Raw genomic sequence first — 17,991 nt, 5'->3', positions numbered from 1 at the left:
TAGAACTGACCCCTCAGCTATCAAATAAATTTGTAAATTAGTTATACACTAGGACCATTTGGATATAAGAACGTTGAATCCACTCTTTTTGTCCTGTTGCACTTGTCATGAATATCGGATTATAAGGACTACTTTTCACCCTAATTGGAAACTTGGAAATCAACTTCATCCTAGTCATATAAACATTATGTAAAAATACCACCAAATTCTGATTTTTAAAAAATTAAGACTCTTAAGCATAAATCTCCCAACCTATTATGAAATTAGAAATGATCTCCAGATTTATTTATTATTTTATTTATTTATTTATTTATTTATTTATTTATTTAAGAAAGGGTCTTGCTCTGTCACCCAGCCTCATCCTCCCAGGCGCAAGCAATCCTCCCACCTCAGCCTCCTGAGCGTCTGGGACTACAGGCGTGTGCCACCATGACTGGCTAATTTATTTACTTATGTATTTATTTGTAGAGATGGGATCTCACTATGTTGCCCAGGCTTGTCACGAACTCCTGAGCTCAAGCAATCTTCCTACCTTAGCCTCCCAAAGTGCCGGGATTACAGGTGTGAGCCACCATGCCTGGCCAATCTCTAGATTTAGACCATAGAATTTTATTTAAAAATAAACTAAAAAGCTGGGCACGGTGGCTCATGCCTGTAATCCCAGCACTTTGGGAGGCCTAGGCGGGTGGATCATGAGGTCAGGAGATCGAGACCATCCTGGCCAACATGGTGAAACCCCGTCTCTACTAAAAATACAAAAATTAGCCAGGCGTGGTGGCGGGCACCTGTAGTCCCAGCTACTTGGGAGCTGAGACAGGAGAACTGCTTGAACTCAGGAGGTGGAGGTGGAAGTGAGCCGAGATAGTGCCACTGCACTCCGGCCTGGGCGATGAGCAAAAACTCCATTTCTAAATAAATAAATAAATAAATAAATAAATAAAAACTAAAAAGACTTCTGGTTTCCGGTCCAAAATATAAAGATCTTAGAAGTTGCCACTCCATCCAAACATCAAATAAAAAGCTGAATAATCTGAAAAATCAACTCTTTTTAGCTCCATCAGAGAAGTGAATTCACAGGGCAAACTGCTGCCCCCATAACTGAAAAAATAGGCAGCAAATACAGAAAATCACAACTTAACCAGACCAGAAACCTAGTAGCAGAAACCTCTGCAGGAATCAGAGTAGGAAAACCTGAACTGTAATTGACAAATTGCTGGAGACTCAATGTGAACAATTCTGAGTTTAAAACTCCAGGTAGACCCATTCATGGGGGGCCCTCACATTTTCATGAGTTTTACCTCCAGGAATGCTACCAGATTCTCACAGAGAATATTGGTGACATATTCCCTCATGTCTCCATCAGCAGGGAAAAGGAACCATTTTGCAATACGTTGGAGGATTCTGTTCCTTTTAATAAGGCCTTTCCTCAGGAGAAACTATTTTATCAGAGCCTAATCTCCTGGGGTTTTTCCAGAGACTAATTGACCTGGGGGAAGGGAAATACACAACTCCAGCTTGCTTCAGCCTTCCAGTCCCACCCAAGGGAGGAAAAAAGACTGAGAAGCACTGGTGAAGGTTGCAGTCCAGGGGCATAGACTCATCAAAAGACCAAGACCTAATCATAGGACTATAGAACACTTGGATTAGTTATAAATGTACATTACAAACTCTTGGGCAACAACTAAAATAATGTTTTTAAAGAAGTACAATTGATATGCTTAGAAGATAAAATGCAATTATGTAAATGTAATTAATGCTCAATTAAAATAGCAAAAAAAAAGTATGGAATATAAAAACAGGAACAAAGAAAAGAACAACAAATAGAAAACAGTACCAACTATACTAGATATTAATCTAGGTATATCAATAATGATGTTAAACATCAATGATCTATAGAGAACCCAGAAATAAGGACAAATACTTACAGCCAACTGATCTTCAACAAAGCATACAAAAACACAAATTGGGGAAAGGATGCCTTATTCAATAAACGGTACTGAGAAAATTGGCAAGCCACATGCAGAAGAATGAAACTAGATCCCCATCTATTACCGTATACAAAAATCAACTCAAGATGGATCAAAGACTTAAATCTAAGACCTAAAACAGTAAGAGTTCTAGAAGATAACATCAGAAAAAACTCTTCTAGACATTGGCTTAGGCAAAGAATTCATGGCTAAGACCCCCAAAGCAAATGCAACAAAAACAAAAATTAAAAAATGGAACCTAATTAGACTAAAATGCTTCTGCACAGCAAAAGAAATAATCAGCAGAACAAACAGCCCACAGAGTGAGAGAAAACATTCACAAAATTTGCATCTAACGAAGAACTAATATCCAGAATCTACAAGAAACTCAAATCAGCAAGAAAAAAAAAAAACAATCCCATAAAAATGTGGGCTAAGGACATGAATAGACAATTCTCAAAAGAAGATATACAAACAGCCAACAAACATATTAAAAAATGCTCAACATCACTCATCATCAGGGAAATGCAAATTAAAACCACAACGAGATACCACCTTACTCCTGCAAGAATGGGCATAATAAAAAAGTCAAAAAACAATAGACGTTGGTGTGGATGTGGTGAAAAGGGAACAGTTTTACCCGACTGGTGGGAATGTAAATTAGTACAACTATGAAAAACAGCATGGAGATTCCTTAAAGAACTAAAAGAACTACCTTTTGATCTAGCAATCCCACTACTGGGTATCTACCCAAAGGAAAATAAGTCATTATATAAAAAGATACTTACACACACATGTTTCTCCATGATTGGCAATTGTAAAGATGTAGAACCAACCTAAGTGCCCATCAACCCATGAGCGGATAAAGAAAATGCGGTGTATATATACACCATGGGATACCAGTCAGGAATAAAAAGGAACAAAATAATGTCTTTTGCAGCAACTTGGATAGAGCTGGAGGCCATAATTTTAAGTGAAGTAACTCAGCAGTAGAAAACCAAATATCATATGTTCTCATTTATAAGTGAGAGCTAAGCTATGAGGATGCAAAGGCATAAGAATAATACAATGGGCTTTGGGAACTTAGGGTGCAGGGAAGGTCAGGAGTGGGATGAGGGATAAAAGACTACATATTGGGTACAGTGTATACTGCTCAGGTGGCGAGTGCCCTAAAATCTCAGAAATCACCACTAAAGAACTTACCTATGTAAGAAAAAACCACCTGTACCCCCAAAGCTATTGAAATACAAATCAAAAAATTTTAAAAAACAATAGTGTAACTACACAAATTAAATTACATGGATTGGGCTGGGTGCAGTGGCCCACGTGTGTAATCCCAGCACTTTGGGAGGCTGACATGAGCGTATCATGAGGTCAGGAGTTTGAGACTAGCCTGACCAATATGGTGAAACCCCATCTCTACTAAAAATACAAAAATTAGCTGGGCATGGTGGCACACGCCTGTAATTCCAGCTACTCAGGAGGCTGAGGCAGGAGAATTGCTTGAACTCAGGAGGCAAAGTTTGCAGTGAGCCAAGATTGCCCCAGTGCACTCCAGCCTGGGCGACAGAGCGAGACTCTGTCTCAAGAAAAGACAAAAAAAAAAAAAACATGCATTGTATTTTAATGCATGAGGATTAAAAAACAAGAAAGGGTCAAAAAACAAGATCCAACTATATGTTCCCTTCAGTAAATTCACTTTAAATATAATTACACATGTAGATTAAAAATAAATGGATGGAGAAAGATATACCATGCTAACATTAATCAAATCATATACCCTACTAAAATTAAAAACTGTATATATTTAAGGTGTACAATGTGATGATTTGCCATTCTGCCATGTGAAGACACAGCATTCAGGCTTTCCTCCATGTGAGGATGCAGCAAGAAGAGCCACCCAAGAGCTCTCTTAGAAGAAGGGAGCAAGCCCTTAACAGATGGCAAATCTGCTGGCACCCTGATCTTAGACTTCCCAGCCCCCAGAACTGTGAGAAATAAATTTCTATTATTTATAAATTACCCATCTATTTTACTATAGAAGCAGGAATAGTCTGAGACAGAATGGACTGAGAATATTGATAGATATCTATGATTGATTGATAGATATATAGATATAGTCTTTCCCATCTTGAGTATCTTGTCAGTGTAATTATAATCATCTTTATTTCTTGAAAACAAATGACAAGAAAGCAATTATCACTCTAAAGAAAATATATAGAATACTGGCTAAATCCCCAAACAAGAAAAAATTAGGCCTCTTACATTAATTTTTAGCTATTTTAACAACTTACAGAAAACTAATTACGAGGTTTAGTTAAAAATTCAATTCCCCCAATCCAGAATGAGATACTTCATACTCCATGTAACTGTAATTCTTAATCTCTTCTTTTCCAGTTGTTTGAATCATCACTGTAATTTAGCCTTTATTCAAGTGAGAGACTTTTTATTCTCTTAAGAGAAAGAAAACAAAGGGACATTAAGTACTTCTTTTGAATTATTCTTTAAAGCTTGAAATATAGGTTTTATTTCAAAACCAGTGTTTGTACGTTGAATAGCATACAAATCAGGGTTTGAATTAAAATCCTTGAAGATATGACAGAAATATAGTATTATTTTAAATTTAAATGTTCCTTAACATGTAAATGACTTAAAATTACGTTAATATATTTTTTGTCATCTGCATGTTCTGTAGCTCCTTTGGAGTTATTAAAATAAAAGTGTATTGAAAACAAAAACAAATAAATACCTAACATAAAAGCACATGCTGAAACCTCTTTATAATTGTATAATTAAACACCCCCAAGTTGGGAAATGTTAAATTGAACATTTCATACAACCATCAGTTCCTGGTGTTGCATACAATGACAGCATTATTCAACTTCACTCACAAATAACTAGTTGAATAATATAATTACATTTAAACTAGCTAATTGGATCTCAAAGTCAGAGCTATGACCAACCAGTGAATCCTGAAGATTTTGCGAATTACTCATATTGTGTTCTTGAGCAGGAGCAATATGTTTTTAGAAAGGTGTTGACAGAGAGGAAGGTAAATGAAAAGGAAGGCAAGAGAACAGTAAAGAAGGCAAACTTGTTGAGTTCTCCATAATAAGTGCCTTAAGATCACCAATGCTAGATGACCAAGATTTTTCTCTTTTTTTTTAATTATATATGTTAAGTTCTCAGTTACATGTGCAGAACGTGCAGTTTTGTTACATAGGTATACGCGTGCCATGGTGGTTTGCTGCACCCATCAACCTGTCACCTACATTAGGTATTTCTCCTAATGTTATCCCTCCCTTAACCGCCCACCCCCCACAGGCCCTGGTGTGTGATGTTCCCCTCCCTGTGTCCATGTGTTCTCATTGTTCAACTCCCCCTTACGAGTAAGAACATGTGATGTCTGGTTTTCTGATCTTGTGATAGTTTGCTGAGAACGATGGTTTCCAGCTTCATCCATGTCCCTGCAAAGACATGAACTCATCCTTTTTTATGCCTGCATAGTATTCCATGGTGTATATGTGCCACATTTTCTTAATCCAGTCTATCATTGATAGACATTTGGGTTGGTTCCAAGTCTTTGCTATTGTTAATAGTGCCACAGTAAACATACATATGCATGTGTCTTTATCGTAGAATGATTTGTAATCCTTTGGGTATATACCCAGTAATGGGATTGCTGGTTCACATGATATTTCTAGTTCTAGATCCGTGAGGAATTGCCACACTGTCTTCCACAATGGTTGAACTAATTTACACTCCCACCAACAGTGTAAAAGCATTCCTATTTTTCCACAACCTCTCCAGCATCTGTTGTTTCCTGACTTTTTAATGATCGCCATTCTAACTGGGGTGAGATAGTATCTCATTGTGGTTTTGATTTGCACTTCTCTAATGACCATTGATGATTAGCATTTTTTCATATGTCTGTTGTCTGCATAAATGTCTTCTTTTGAGAAGGGTCTGTTCATATCCTTTGCCCATTTTTTGATGGGTTTGTTTGCTTTTTTCTTGTAAATTTAAGTTCTTTGTAGATTCTGGATATTAGCCCTTTGTCAGATGGATAGATTGCAAAAATTTTCTCCCATTCTGTAGGTTGCCTGTTCACTCTGATGATAGTTTCTGTTGCTGTGCAGAAGCTATTTAGTTTAATTAGATCCCATTTGTCAATTTTGGCCTTTGTTGCCATTGCTTTTGGTGTTTTAGATGTGAAGTCTTTGCCCATGCCTGTGTCCTGAATGGTATTACCCAGGTTTTCTTCTAGGATTTTTATGGCCCTAGGTCTTATGTTTTAGTCTTTGATCCATCTTGAGTTGATTTTTATATAAGGTGTAAGGAAGGGGTCCAGTTTCAGTTTTCTGCATATGGCTAGCCAGTTTTCCCAACACCACTTATTAAATAGGGAATCTTTTCCCTATTGCTTGTGTGTGTCAGGTTTGTCAAAGATCAGATGGTGGTAGATGTGTGGTGTTATTTCTGAGGACTCCGTTCTGTTCTACTGGTCTATATATCTGTTTTGGTACCAATACCATGCTGTTTTGGTTACTGTAGCCTTGTACTATAGTTTGAAGTAAGGTAGTGTAATGCCTCCAGCATTGTTCTTCTTGCCCAGGATTGTCTTGGCTATGTGAGCTCTTTTTTGGTTCCATATGAAATTTAAAGTAGTTTTTCCAATTCTTTGAAGAAAGTCAGTGGTAGCTTGATGGGGATAGCATTGAATCTATAAATTACTTTGGGCAGTAAGGCCGTTTTCATGATATTGATTCTTCCTATCCATGAGCATGGAATGTTTTTCCATTTGTTTGTGTCCTCTCTTATTTCCTTGAGCAGTGGTTTGTAGTTCTTCTTGAAGAGGTCCTTCACATCTCTTGTAAGTTGTATTCTTAGGTATTTTATTCTCTTAGTAGCAATTGTGAATGGGAGTTCACTCATGATTTGGCTCTCTGTCTGTTACTGGTGTATAGGAATGCTTGTGATTTTTGCGCATTGATTTTGTATCCTGGTACTGCTGAAGTTGCTTATCAGCTTAAGGAGATTTTGGGCTGAGATGATGGGGTTTTTCTGAGCATACCGTTATGTCATCTGCAAACAGAGACAATTTGAATTCCGCTCTTCCTATTTGAAAACCTTTATTGATTTCTCTTGCCTGATTGCCCTGGCCAGAACTTCCAATACTGTGTTGAATAGGAGTGGTGAGAGAGGGCATCCCTGTCTTGTGCCAGTTTTCAAAGGGAATGCTTCCATTTTTTGCCCATTCAGTATGATATTGGCTGTGGGTTTGTCATAATTAGCTCTTATTATGTTGAGATATGTTCCATTGATACCTAGTTTATTGAGAGTTTTTAGCATGAAAGGCTCTTGAATTTTGTTGAAGGCCTTTTCTGCATCTATTAAGATAATCGTGGTTTTTGTTGTTGGTGCTGTTTATGTGATGGATTACGTTTATTGATTTGCGTATGTTGAACCAGTCTTGCATCCCAGGGATGAAGCCCACTTGATCATGGTGGATAAGCTTTTTGATGTGCTACTGGATTCGGTTTGCCAGCATTTTATTGAGGATTTTTGCATCAATGTTCATCAGGGATATTGGCCTAAAATTCTCTTTTTTTGTTGTGTCTCTGCCAGGCTTTCATATCAGGATGATGCTGGCCTCATAAAATGAGTTAGGGAGGATTCCATCTTTTTCTATTGATTGGAATAGTTTCAGAAGGAATGGTACCAGCTCCTCTTTGTACCTCTGGTAGAATTCAGCTGTGAATCTGTCTGGTCTTGGACTTTTTTTGGTTGGTAGGCTGTTAATTATTGCCTCAATTTCAGAACCTGTTATTGGTCTGTTCAGAGCTTCAACTCCTTCCTGGTTTAGTCTTGGGAGGGTGTATGTGTTGAGAAATTTATCCATTTCTTCTAGTTTTTCTAGTTTATTTGCGCGGAGGTGTCTATAGTATTCTCTGGTGGTAGTTTGTATCTCTGTGGGATTGGTGGTGATATCCCCTTTATCATTTTTTATTGCATCTATTTGATTCTTCTCTCTTTTCTTCACTAGTCTTGGTAGCGGTCTATTTTGTTGATCTTTTCAAAAAATCAGCTCTTGGATTCATTTATTTTTTTGTGTCTCTATCTCCTTCAGTTCTGCTCTGATCTTAGTTATTTCTTGTCTTCTGCTAGCTGTTGAATTTGTTTGCTCTTTCTTCTCTAGTAGTTTTAATTGTGATGTTAGGGTGTTGATTTTAGATCTCTCTTGCTTTCTTTTGTGGGCATTTAGTGGTATCAATTTCCCTCTACACACTGCTGCTTTAAATGTGTCCAAGAGATTCTGGTACGTTGTGTCTTTGTTCTCATTGGTTTCAAAGAACATTTTTATTTCTGCCTTCATTTTGTTATGTACCCAATAGTCATTCAGGAGCAGGTTGTTCAGTTTCCATGTAGTTGTACAGTTTTGAGTGAGATTCTTAATCCTGAGTTCTAATTTGATTGAACTGTGGTCTGAGAGACACTTTGTTGTGATTTCTGTTCTTTTACATTTGCTAAGGAGTGTTTTACTTCCAATTATGTGGTCACTTTTAGAATAAGTGCGATGTAGTGCTGAGAAGAATGTATATTCTGTTGTTTTGGGATGGAGAGTTTTGTAGATGTCTATTAGGTCCGCTTGGTGCAGATCTGAGTTGAAGTCCTGGATATCCTTGTTAGTTTTCTGTCTCGTTGATCTGTCTAATATTGACAGTGGGGTGTTACAGTCTCCCATTATTATTGTGTGGGAATCTAAGTCTCTTTGTAGGTCTCTAAGAACTTGTTTTATGAATCTGTGTGCAACTGTATTGGGTGCATATATATTTAGGATAGTTAGCTCTTCTTGATAAATTGATTCCTTTGCCTTTATGTAATGGCCTTCTTTGTCTCTTTTGATCTTTGTTGGTTTAAAGTCTATTTTATCAGAGACCAGAATTGCAACCCCTGCTTTTTTTTGCTTTCCATTTGCTTGGTAGATCGTCCTCCCTCCCTTTGTTTTGAGCCTATGTGTGTCTTTGCATGTGAAATGGATCTCCTAAATACAGCACACCTATGGGTCTTGACTCTTTATCCAATTTGCCAGTCTGTATCTTTTAATTGGGGCATTTAGGCCATTTACATTTAAGGTTAATATTGTTATGTGTGAATTTGATCCTGTCATTATGATGCTAGCTGGTTATTTTGCCCATTAATTGATGCAGTTTCTTCATAGCATCAATGATCTTTACAATTTGGCATGTTTTTGCAGTGGCTGGTACTGGTTGTTCCTTTCCATGTTTAGTGCTTCCTTCAGGAGCTCTTGTAAGGCAGGCCTGGTGGTGACAAAATCTTTCAGCATTTGCTCGTCTGTAAAGGATTTTATTTCTCCTTCACTTATGAAGCTTAATTGGGCTGGATATGAAATCCTGGGTTGAAAATTCTTTTCTTTAAGAATGTTGAATATTGGCCCCCACTCTCTTCTGGCTTGTAGGGTTTCTGCAGAGAGATCTGCTGTTAGTCTGATGGGCTTCCCTTTGTGGGTAACCCAATCTTTCTCTCTGACTGTTCTTAACATTTTTTTCCTTCATTTCAACCTTGGTGAATCTGACAATTATGTTTCTTGGGGTTGCTCTTCTCGAGGAGCATCTTTGTAGTGGTCTCCGTATATCCTGAATTTGAACATTGGTCTGCCTTGCTAGGTTGGGGAAGTTCTCCTGGATAATATCCTGAAGAGTGTTTTCTTTTTATTGTTTTTGAGATGGAGTTTCACCCTTGTTGCCCAGGCTAGAGTGCAATGACATGATCTCGGCTCAACGCAACCTCCGTCTCCTGGGTTCAAGTGATTCTCCTGCCTTGGCGTCCTGAGTAGCTAGGATTACAGGCATGCACCACCACGCCCGGCTAATTTTGTAGTTTTAGTAGAGACAGGGTTTCTCCATGTTGGTCAGGCAGGTCTCAAACTCCTGACCTCACGTGATCCGCCCGCTTTGGCCTCCCAAAGTGCTGGGATTACAGGCGTGAGCCACTGCGCCCAGCCAGAGTGTTTTCTAACTTGGTTCCGTTCTCCCTATCACTTTCAGGTACACCAATCAAACATAGATTTGGTCTTTTCACATAGTCCCATATGTCTTGGAAGCTTTGTTCGTTTCTTTTCACTCTTTTTTCTCTAATCTTGTCTTCTTGCTTTATTTCATTAGTTTGATCTTCAATCACTGATATCCTTTCTTCTGCTTGATCGAATAGGCTATTGAAGCTTGTGTATGCTTCACGAAGTTCTAGTACTGTGGTTTTCAGCTCCATCAGGTCATTTAAGCTCTTCTCTTCACTTATTTTTCTGGTTAGCTTGATCTAACCTTTTTTCAAGGTTTTTAACTTGCATGTGATGTTTTAGAACATGCTCCTTTAGCTTGGAGAAGTTTGTTATTACCAACCTTCTGAAGCCTACTTCTGTCAACTCATCAAACTCATTCTCCATCCAGTTTTGTTCTCTTGCTGGCGAGGAGTTGTGTTCCTTTGGAACAGAAGAGTCATTCTGGTTTTGGGAATTTTCAGCCTTTCTGCTCTGGTTTCTCCCCATCTTTGTGGTTTTATCTACCTTTGATCTTTGATGTTGGTGAGCTACAGATGGGGTTTTGGTGTGGATGTCCTTTTTGTTGATGTCGATGCTATTCCTTTCTGTTTGTTAGTTTTCCTACTAACAGACAGGCCCCTCAGCCGCAGGTCTGTTGGAGTCCTGCGGACATCTGTTGGAGTCCTGTGGACATCTGCTGGATGTCCACTCCAGACCCTGTTTGCCTGGGTATCACCAGCAGAGGCTGCAGAACAGCAAATATTGCTGCCTGATCCTTCCTCTTAAAGCTTTGTCCCAGAGGGGCATCTGGTTTTATGAGGTGTTTGTCGGCCCCTACTGGGAGGCATCTTCCAGTCAGGCTACATGGGGGTCAGGGACCCACTTGAGGAGGCAGTTTAGTCCATTATTGGAGCTCGAACACCATGATGGGAGAACCACTGCTCTCTTCAGAGCTGTCAGGCAGGGGCGTTTAAGTCTGGAGAAGCTGTTTGCTGCCTTTTGTTCAGATATGCCCTGCCCCCATAGGTGGAATCTAGAGAGGCAGTAGGCCTTGCTGAGCTGCAGTGGGCCCCGCCCAGTTCGAGCTTCCCTACCACTTTGTTTACAATGTGAGCATAGAACCACCTACTGAAGCCTCAGCAATGGCGGGTGCCCCTCCCCCCACCAAGCTCCTGTGTCCCAGGTTGATCTCAGACTGCTGTGTTAGCAGCAAGCAAGGCTCCGTGGGCATGGGACCCACCGAGCCAGGCACGGGAGGGGATCTCCTGGTCTGCTGGTTGCAGAGACCATGGGAAAAGCACAGTATTTGGGAAGAAGTGTATCATTCCTCCAGGTACAGTCACTCACAGCTTCCCTTAGCTAGGAAAGGGAAATGCCCCGACCCCTTGCACTTCTCGGGTGAGGTGACGCCCCACCCTGCTTTGGCTCACCCTCCATGGGCTGCACCCACTGTCCAACCAGTCCCAATGAGATGAACCAGGTACCTCAGTTGGAAATGCAGAAATCACCTGTCTTTTGCATCCCATCTCGCTGGGAGCTGTAGACCAGAGCTGTACCTATTCAGCCATCTTGGAAATGACCAGGATTTTTCTTTAAAACCAAGAAAAGAAGATACTGCCTTTTCCCCTCATACTTAACTTTTTTCCATTAAAATACATATACAGAAAAGTGCACAAAATATAAATATTCAACTTAATGCTTTATAATAAAATATAACACAACTACCACCCAGGTCAAGAAATAGACTATTCCAGCACCCCAAAGACCTTTATAGAACCCCACTCAATCACTACTGCACCTCTCTAAAGTTAACTACTCTCTTAACTTCTAATACCATAGTTTAGTTTGGCCTCGTCTTGAGCCTTACATAAAGATTCATAAAGAACGTAAACTGGCTGGGTGTGGTGGCTAATGCCTGTGGTCCCAGCACTTTGGGGGGCCAAGGTGGGCGAATCATGAAGTCTGAAGTTCAAGACAAGCCTGGCCAACATGGTGAAATCCCGTCTCTACTAAAAATACAAAAAATTAGCTGGGCTGTTGGCAGGTGACTGTAATCCCAGCTACTCAGGAGGCTGAGGCAGGAGAATCGCTTGAACCCAGGAGGCAGAGGTTGCAGTGAGCTGAGATCGCACCACTGCACTCCAGCCCGGGCTACAGTGCGAGACTCCATCTCAAAAAAAAAAAAAAATAATAATAATAATAATATAAACTTTAGTGTCTGGCTTCTTTCACACCATATTCATCCTTATGATTGCAGTTCCTTGTGGATGGTCACATTCATTGCTGTAGAATATCCCATTATCCACAGATACTACAATGTACTGAACCATGCTAATGCTTATTCTTCGATGATTTGCTCTGTGACAAAGATCTGTTTGAATTTTTTTTTATATTAGATTATGGCCTTTCTCGATGACCTATCCATTTCAATGGCCCTTAAAAATACTTCTTTAAGATACATAAATTTTGATTGTTTAATTTCTCTAAAGAAGCAATTTTAAGCTGATATTTCCAATATAACTTGTACTGTTGTAATTATTTCATATTATTTTCAAAGACTGTTTAAATGGCAGCAGATGTGTGCTCCTGCAGTGGGTTTTACCTGAGTGAAGGGAGGACTAGCTGGGAAAAGACAAAGAAGAAAACTCAAGTTTAATGTTTTAAAATATTTATTTATAACCCTAGGAAAAAAATATTAAGCCATCCAGACGGAATACACATCTTAAAATAAAGAATTAAGGGCTATATAACTTTTTGAGATCTTTAAGTTTTTCCACACAATAAATAAAAACATAGCTGCTTTCAAAGATGGAATTTGGGAGGCACTGAAGGTTTCTGTTTCAGTTTGGTTCTTTGGCATAATCTGTAGTAAGTTCCTCTGGCCATCTTAAACAAGAAAAAATATACCTGAAGGATATCAGGGGTGACAGAATGGCTAAGAGGCTGGATAACAGGGCCAGAACAAAGGCTATCCTGGGGCCTAGAAAGACATCTCATAGCAAGAAGTATATGGGCAGATGCCGCCAGTCAGATTGATTAAACTAGTTTTCTGTCTCTTTATTCCTCAGTTCAAGATTCATATTCCAAGAAGGGAGCAAATAATTGCTTTAACTTGGGTCAAATGCCTTCCCTTTAGCTAGGCAGAGAACTTCAGTGACTGTCCCATAAGATGCTATCCAACGATTTAAAGGTAAAACTAATAAATGGAACTGAGGGGCCTATAGGAAAGGGAAGTAGATGCAAAGAAGCTCCAGCCCGGTGATAGTCACTGCATACTCCTACAACATGACCTCCATTTGGGATCAACATGGGCCAATGGAAATTGAAGCCTCTGCTTTATACATAGAATTTGGGGAATGTACAATTGATGTCATTATTGCCCCTGCCTTCTTCAGACTAGTAGGTTGTTGGGAGCATTGCTACTCCCAGACTTTATTCCTGGAGATCCCTGTCCTTACAAAAACAAATAAACAAAAATAGAAGTTTCAAGCTTCTTAGAGCTCCTTGGAGAAGACAGGAAAAGGATCCCCTAATGATTATTGTCACATTTCTTCATGTGAGTTGCATCTAATCATTGTTAGAATTGAAACATTCATTTATTTTTGGATGAAGAGTTTATTCCCTTCTAAAGTTTTTGTTCACAAGAAAACACTGGTAAAAATTTAAATGCTTTTGAGAGGTGACAGCGTGCTGGCAGTCCTCACAGTCCTTGCTCGCTCTCAGCGCCTCCTCTGCCTGGGCTCCCACTTTGGCAGCACTTGAGCCCTTCAGCCCACCGCTGCACTGTGGGAGCCCCTTTCTGGGCTGGCCAAGGCCGGAGCCCACTCCCTTAGCTTGCAGGGAGGTGTGGAGGGAGAGGCGCGAGCGGGAACCCGGGCTGTGTGCGGCACTTGCGGGCCAGCTGGAGTTCCGGGTGGGCGTGGGCTTGGCGGGCCCCACACTCAGAGCAGCCGGCCAGCCCTGCCGCCCCAGGCAATGAGGGACTTAGCATCCGGGCCAGCGGCTGCGGAGGGTGTACTGGGTACCCCAGCAGTGCTAGCCCACCGGCTCTGTGCTCGATTTCTCACTAGGCCTTAGCTGCCTTCCCGCAGGGCAGGGCTCGCTACCTGCAGCCCGCCATGCCTGAGCCTCCCACCCCCTCCATGGGCTCCTGTGCGGCCCGAGCCTCCCCGACGAGTACCACCCCCTGCTCCATGGCGCCCAGTCCCATCGACCACCCAAGGGCTGAGGAGTGCGAGCGCACGGCGCAGGACTGGCAGGCAGCTCCACCTGCAGCCCCTGTGCGGGATCCACTGGGTGAAGCCAGCTGGGCTCCTGAGTCTGGTGGGGACGTGGAGAACCTTTATGTCTAGCTCAGGGATTGTAAATACACCAATCAGCACTCTGTATCTAGCTCAAGGTTTGTAAACACCAATCAGCACCCCGTGTCTAGCTCAGGGTTTGTGAATGCACCAATTGACACTCTGTATCTAGCTGCTCTGGTGGGGAGGTGAAGAACCTTTATGTCTAGCTCAGGGATTGTAAATACACCAGTTGGCACTCTGTATCTAGCTCAAGGTTTGTAAACACACCAATCAGCACCCTGTGTCTAGCTCAGGGTTTGTGAATGCACCAATGGACACTGTATCTAGCTGCTCTGGTGGGGAGGTGGAGAACCTTTATGTCTAGCTCAGGGATTGTAAATACACCAATCGGCACTCTGTATCTAGCTCAAGGTTTGTAAACACACCAATCAGCACCCTGTGTCTAGCTCAGGGTTTGTGAATGCACCAATCGACACTCTGTATCTAGCTGCTCTGGTGGGGCCTTGGAGAACCTTTGTGTCCATACTCTGTATCTAACTGATCTGATGGGGAGGTGGAGAACCTTTATGTCTAGCTCAGGGATTGTAAACGCACCAATCAGCACCCTGTCAAAACAGACCACTCTGCTCTACCAATCAGCAGGACGTGGGTGGGGCCACATAAGAGAATAAAAGCAGGCTGCCCCAGCCAGCAGTGGCAACCCGCTTGGGTCCCCTCCCACCCTGTGGAAGCTTTGTTCTTTCGCTCTTTGCAATAAATCTTGCTAGTGCTCACTCTTTGGGTCCACGCTGCTTTTATGAGCTGTAACACTCACCGCCAAGGTCTGCAGTTTCACTCCTGAGCCAGCGAGACCATGAACCCACCAGAAGGAAGAAACTCCAAACACATCCGAACATCAGAAGGAACAAACTCCAGACACGCCACCTTAAGAGCTGTAACACTCACCGCGAGGGTCCACGGCTTCATTCTTGAAGTCAGTGAGACCAAGAACCCACCAATTCCGGACACACTTTGGCTATTACCTGTAAAGAGTGAAAGGCCCTTGCTTTTCTTGGAATCATGTGACATTAAAAGAAATTTCCCTCTAGTTTTACTGTGTATACGTGTAAAAGGAAAATGATTGTTAGAAGCTTTTCTGATTTAAAGAGAGTATTACAGAGTCTGTGATCCCTGTGCTTTATGGAATTAATCTAACACCTATATTTTGCTTCTAAGAAAGATAAAGTCAGTGACCAAGGTAGCATCCTTCATCCCTGGTACTTCAAGTTGTAACTTTTTAAATGCTTTTGCTTAGAGAAAACTGATATGTGTGAACATATAAACATAAGGTACAAAATCCAAGGACTGTAGCCCATGGAGTAAAGTCAGAGGTAGGGCCAATTTTTTCACCAGTCCAGTGCACTGGTTGTTTATGGCAGTCATCCATTCTGACTGATCACTGCCTGCTCTGACCAGCCTAGCAGTGGGGATGCAATGAAGATGACCACTTCTCTTCTCTTGTCCATCTTCTGGCTGGAGAAGTCAGAGTGGTAGAAGAGAGGAGTAGAAGGAAAGGGGCAAAGAGCTTTTCACCAAACTGGGTTTGGTTGTGTTACTAGTTCTCTCATCACATTTTGGCTATCAATAGCATTTCATTATGGCAAGCATCTAATGCTTGCTCTTTAATGAGAAGCATTTGTAGTTTGTTGGAGACCTTAATCCAGGGGACCTCCACTGCAACATTTTCTGATGTAGGTAATGTTAACTCTCAGTTAGAGGTCAGTGAAAATAAAGAATTGATTATTTTTCCCATTAAAGATTATATACCCCCTGAATTCTATCCCCATCAAAAAACTATAGTGTCTGTCTGAGATGTTATCTAGGGGTGGGAAAAGGAGACCCAACAGAGTATTTCAAAGACATAGGAAGAAAAATTAAAGCCATTTCCTATTTCCATCCTATTGGGATTTTTTCCCTTTCTTCTTTTTGTGAAGCATGCAGGGACAGAGTAACCCTCCATGTAACCTGTGTTGGCAAATTCCAGAATGTCCCTCTCAATCCAGCTCAGGTGATAATGAAATGAACAGGTTTATAGTTTGAAGTCCAAAGAAGAGTATCTTCAGAGCTGGTGGCTCTGGCTCCATTTTCCTGTAATTCTGTCTTCTCTGCCCTTCCCTGGTGTCAGTTTCATCTTCAGACACATTGGAGATGCAAGTCTGGGCCTCATATCCAGGTGTGACAAAGGCCAGAAAAAGGAGGTGATGCTTCCAGAAGTTGCAAAAAAAAAAACCCCAGCAAACTGCTCTTTGCATCTCACTGACATGTATTAAGTGTTAGGCTTAACCATTAACCACTTATTCATTCAAGCAACTTCTGTCTGAAGGGATAGAGGGGCTCAGATTCTTCTGAGTCTGGGGACTTCATGGGGTTCTAGGTATGCAGAAAGAGAGAACAGATGCTGGGTAGGCACTCTAGTATCCTTCCCAACAATTTTAATAGCTAGACGGTATTCTATTTATTGATGATTTATTTATCTAATCACCTATTATTAGAGACTTAGGTTGTTTCTAACTTTTCACAAGAATTCATAAGAATATATAACCTTGTACACATTCTTTTGAATATCTCTCATATTATTTGTTGGGATATAATTCTAGTAAGATGATTATTCAAAGTATTTACATATTTTTAAGCATTTGATTTATATTCCCAAATTGCCTTCAGCATAGTTGTTCCAAGTTGTACTCACACCAGAAGCATATAAGAATCCTATTTTCCCACCTATTCAGCCATGTGTATTTTACTTCTTTCAAATCTTTACCAATATAGTGGTTGGAAAGAGGTGTTTCATGGTGCTTCAATTGGCATTTCTTTAACTATCCATTAATCTGAATACTTTTATATGTGTTTCTTGGCCAGTTCTGTTTCTTATATTATGAATTGTCTGTTCACGTCCTTTACCTATTTCTATATTAGGGTGTTGATAATTTTCTTTTTTTTTCTTTTTGAGACGGAGTCTTGCTCTGTCACCAGGCTGGAGTGCAGTGGTGTGATCTTGGCTCACTGCAACTTGTACCTCCCGGGTTCAAGTGATTCTCCTGCCTCAGCCTCCAAAGTAGCTGGGACTACAGGCATGTGCCACCATGCTCAGCTAATTTTTTTTTTGTATTTTTAGTAGAGACGGGGTTTCACCATGTTGGCCAGGATGGTCTCAATCTTCTGACCTCATGATCCGCCCACCTCAGCCTCCCAAGGTGCTGGGATTACAGGTATGAGCCACCGCACCCGGCCTGGCGTTGATAATTTTCTTACTGATTTTAAATACTCTCTCTATATTAATGATGTTATTAACACTATGGTATTTATTGTAAAATTTTATTAACAGTATTTTTAATATAGAAATTATAAAAATAATTTATAATCAAGTATATAAATTATGTTTTATATTTTGCCTTGATAACATGCTTTGAAAGGCCTTATTTGATTCTAAGTTATGTAAATATTCAACTATACTTTCTTCTAGTAACTCATTTAAGTCCTTTTAAATTTTATTGAGCTATAACTTATAAACCTTAAAATCCACCCACTTAAGGTGTACTATCCAATGGTTTAGTTTGATTTATGGAGTTATACAACCATCAGCATTATCTAATTTTAGAATATTTTTATCACCCTAAAATGA

General features: G+C 40.5%; 1 protein-coding gene across 18 annotated transcripts in view; it reads left to right on the top strand.

Annotated features, from left to right (window-relative positions):
• ANO10 (anoctamin 10) overlaps positions 1-17,991 on the top strand; it is a 325,787-nt gene that overhangs the window by 20,994 nt on the left and 286,802 nt on the right. For 3 of the 18 annotated variants that reach the window (XM_054680605.2, XM_063806720.1, XM_063806719.1), the window contains exon 2: positions 17,485-17,578. The exons of 11 other annotated variants lie outside the window; for them this stretch is intronic. The gene's annotated coding sequence lies outside the window, so the exon portion shown is untranslated. Of the gene's footprint in view, positions 1-17,484; positions 17,579-17,991 lie in introns of those variants that run through there. 4 more of the 18 variants (XM_063806721.1, XM_063806726.1, XM_063806724.1 and 1 more) reach the window with 2 other exon arrangements.

This window comes from Pan troglodytes, chromosome 2, assembly GCF_028858775.2.
Source record: "Pan troglodytes isolate AG18354 chromosome 2, NHGRI_mPanTro3-v2.0_pri, whole genome shotgun sequence".
NCBI classification, from domain to species: domain Eukaryota; kingdom Metazoa; phylum Chordata; class Mammalia; order Primates; family Hominidae; genus Pan; species Pan troglodytes.
This window is presented reverse-complemented; position numbering and strand designations above follow the sequence as displayed.